This window comes from Lycium ferocissimum, chromosome 12, assembly GCF_029784015.1.
Source record: "Lycium ferocissimum isolate CSIRO_LF1 chromosome 12, AGI_CSIRO_Lferr_CH_V1, whole genome shotgun sequence".
NCBI lineage: Eukaryota > Viridiplantae > Streptophyta > Magnoliopsida > Solanales > Solanaceae > Lycium > Lycium ferocissimum.
In genome coordinates, this window is record NC_081353.1 from 49,461,301 (window position 1) to 49,465,645 (window position 4,345).

At 35.5% G+C, this 4,345-nt stretch overlaps 1 pseudogene; it reads right to left on the reverse strand.

Moving 5' to 3' along the window:
- Positions 1–2,924, reverse strand: LOC132039415 (carboxyl-terminal-processing peptidase 2, chloroplastic-like; annotated as a pseudogene).
- Between the last annotated feature and the right edge of the window lie 1,421 nt (positions 2,925–4,345).

Sequence of the window (4,345 nt, forward strand, 5' to 3'; positions counted from 1 at the left end):
TGAAACTTAGAGAAAGCTTAAATAATAGATGCATTAATAGTTCTTCTTTTGATGCATATAATAAGTTATGTTTAAAACTAACACAAGTATGAAGATCGTAGAAAACTTTAGAAGAGTTGAACAAGATGAGCACATATCAATAGTAGCTGCCTTGTCTCGGATCCACAAAGTACAGTTAGTTCCACACCACTTCCTTCAGGTCCTCTGTATATCAACAAAAATAATAAATAAAGAGAAAAAATATATTAAAAAACTTATGCTACAAACAGAATCGCTAGTGGAAACAGCCTACAAACCTGTTGATATTAGGATCTTAGAATCAGAAAATATTTTGAGATATTGACCTACAGTTGCAAACCTATTAGCCATATGATTCTTCTTTATGAAATCAGAGGTATGAGAGAAGAGTAAAAACACTTGTACTTCGATGTTTCTCCCTCATTAATCAGAAGAAATGCTGTTTCTCCCAGGAATATTTCCAGTTTGATTCAGTATAAAGTGAGAAAAGATTAAGACCTCTAGCTTAAGTTAATATGTAGACCCTCTCAGGTGCAACAGTTATGAGTTAGTAAATTCAATTATTAAAGAGAGATGATCTTTTCGACTGATGTTTCCTTCCCTTCAAGCTCTGCCAATTGTTGTGCTTCACTTGCCTAGTGAACCCAGAAGAGAAAATGACAAAAGAGTCTCTTATTTTTGAATGTAGGTTCAAAATAGTCCCTTAAGTATGTACTTAACAGTTTTAGTCCTTTAAGTTTGCCAAAATTTAACAATTCTAGTCTTCACCAAATATTTACCGAACTCTGCTTGTTATATTTAACGGAACTCACATTTAGAAATGTAATTTATGTAGTTTCTGCTACTTTTAATTTATTTCTATAGATTCTGGTGCAACTTTTTGAGGTGTAATTTCTGCTTTTTTGTTATATCTTTTTTAGTGTCTAGTGTAGTTTTTTGTGTTGCACGTTTTACGATTTGATGGGATTTTCTTGGTGTTTATAGTTAAATCTTTCTTTTTTTCATTGTTTCTGTCAAATCTAACGGACAGAGTTCGGTAAAATATTTTACAGAAATGAAGTGTTAACTTTTGGCAAACATAAAGGACGAAAACTGCTAAATGCATACTTAAGGGACTATTTTGAACCTACCCTCAAACATAAGGGACCATTTTTGTCATTTTCTTGAACCCATAATAACACTTTAACTCATCAAGAATTTGAACGATGAAGCATAAAATGACACTGCATTTCAGGACCAGAAGAAAACTTACTGTAACCGTTCTTCTGCATCATATATACCCATGTTTTCCGTGCTGGTATTGTCAATTTGTAAGATGATATCACCGGATGAGATGCCAGCCCTATTTGCTGGACCTCCTGAAGAAGCTGATATAACGACCAGTCCAGGGGCTGATTCATTTTTCCCTGTTGGATAGCCAATTGACAACCCTACTCCAGTAAGCGCATTTTGAGTTCCTGACTGCCTTCAAAAAACATATGAAGAAATCCGTTTAGGCAGCAAAATTTTCAACCAATCAGGGTGGAATTAATTCAGCAGCTAACAAGACGAGTAAACAAAAACCATACCCGCAAACTTTTGAACTTTTCGGGCTCCAGAAAATGGGTGAAAGGGTCATCTAGAGTGGCAACCATCTTTTTATTGCTGCATCTGGAGACAGCGTAGTGCAATGATTTAACAATATGTTCATTTAAGGGGTGGAAAAGGAAAACTGCTGCTGTAGCTGAGAAAAGTCATTTCAGACTTCAGACAAGTTTAATGCTTCAAGTAGGGGTGCCAATTGGGCGGATTGGGCTAGATTTAGGCGGTGTCGGGTCAAAATGGGCTAAGTTAATAAATGGGTGGGTCAAAAGTTACTTGTTGAAATGGGTTGAGCTAAAATGGGCTAAAAATCAGCTCATAACACAACCCGCCAATTCTTACTAAGTTTATCTACCTTCCTAAGGTAGAGGTAAGATCTGCGTACATTCTACCATCCCCAGACCCCACTTTGTGGGATTTCACTGGGTATGTTATTGTTTGAATTTCTTTGTTTGTTCTTTTATAATTTTTTAAGTATCTAATAAAACTTTTTTTTTCCTTTATTCTGCCTATATATAACACATCAGACAAAGAAAATATCTTGACAAGGTTTCTCATACGATCAATTTGGGTTACATATCAACCCAGTTTTTAAATGAGCTGAATTGGGCGGGTCAAAATGGGCTGAGCCAATAAATAAGCAGGTTGGGCGGGTACTGACAGATCATCAGAAAAAAGGGCAGACTTACATGTTTCCTGTCTTGTGTTCATTGGTTCATTTCGTAGGGCGTCTTCTCTGTACCTGAACCAACTTTGACCATTGAAGGTTTTGTCAATATATGCACAGTCAATTGTTCTCCATGCCTCCAACAAAAGTAGATTTTCTTCACTGAGTGCAACTGTAAAATGGGAAGAAAATAGGAGATTCCTTACTTATATTCGAATAAATCGAGTCTTCCAAGACGGAAAAGCTTAACATGACCCATCAAACTGACAGACTTACAAGAAGGCGCTTTGACAAAAGCAGCATTAGTCCAATGCAGGACCTAACAAATATATTCAGGTACTATTCTCTTAAATTTTTTCAAATGCTTTACTGTTTTACAGAGACTGGTTATGAATTTTCTTGGTAGAAAAGCTAAGCCACTTTGTATAACCAGAAAACTTTGCTTATCTATGAATATTTTGTTACGCCTCAAGATCGGCTGAGAAAACATTTTGTTTCTGTACATTTGCTCAATGTAGCATAAAGGAGAGCAACTTCCAGAGTTCTCATTGCCACTTTTTTTCAGACACAATATAGGATGATATAATCGAGAGTTATTACTTGTGGTGCACAAAGAAGTCCATGAAGCACGTGCAAAATGTTCAGAATATATGATATTTTTGGGAGTAAGCAAGAAGTTTTATTGATTAGACATAGCACTAAGCTGTGGGAGGATTTATCATTAACCATTAACTCAGATTCGTTTTTTTCTTGACCAGTGAACTAACTGAGGAAGTCTATATATCACGTGAGTGTTGCATTATTGCACCGAAAACACAAAAGAGAAAGACAAGTAGCTTTTAGTTTGTGGATGTACAAGTAGCTTTTAGTTTGCGGATGTTTCCTTCCTGTGCTCAGAACATCTGTGATTTTTTTCCTTTCAGGTATGATTCCTCCTAGTCTTTTCTCAGCCTTCCAAACTCCTTTAGAATTAATTAAAATAATGTTCAAAATATAAGCATTATTTACCAGTATTGGGATGAATAAGTACAATAGAGCGGAATGGACAGAAAGGACTCATATAACCTGCCCCAACTAGTTTGAGACTGAGGCATAGTTGATTGATATATTTCTATATCTTCGTAACAAACTGAATATCTTGAGTATACAAAATGAATAACAACATAAAGTTTCGATCTTTACTCGAATTTGGCTCCGAAAACTTTAAATTACATAAGTGTGCTGGTTTACTAATTAAATTGAAAAAAGGGTTTCAATGTTTCACAACTGCCCCACAAAGGTAGGGGTAAGGTTTGCGTACATCCTACCCTCCCCAGACTCCACTCGTGGAATTACACTGGGTATGTTGTTGTAATGCTTCACAATTGAGATTAACAGATTGCTTAAATAAAGAACTCTCTCTGTTTTAATCTATATTACACTCTTCCCCTTTCGGGATGTCAAAATATTTTACACAACTCTGTCCATAAAATTATTTAATTCTGGCCAGCTTATGCATACCTTTATTATTCCTCCGGACTTAGACAGATGTACAAAAATCACTAGCTTTTCGCCTCTGCTAAATTCACTATGCTCTAAGCTTTTTTTGTCAAATCAAACTAAAATTATCAAGCATTACTTTGATATCTTCTTCTACTACCATTAATATAACACACAATCAAATTAATATCTTAAACTCTGTCCAGTCAAATACCATCTTATAAAATTGAAACTGAGGGAAACTAATGAAATCAAGAACACCAACTAAAAAACAATAGTAATATGAAAAATTAGGAAATTTTTCCCACTTGACCAAACAGCCCAAATTTACTCTAAACTTTTTTTTTTCTCTAAATCAAAGTAAAATTATCAAGCATTACTTTACTATATTCTTCTACTACCATCAATATAATACACAAAATCAAATTAATATCTTCAACTCTATTTCCAATCAAATTTAAAATTGAAACTGAGGGCAGCCCGGTGCACTAAGCTCCCACTATGCGCGGGATCCGGGGAAGGGACGGACCACAAGGGTCTATCATATGCAGCCTTACCTTGCATTTCTGCAAGAGGCTGTTTCCACAGCTTGAACCCGTG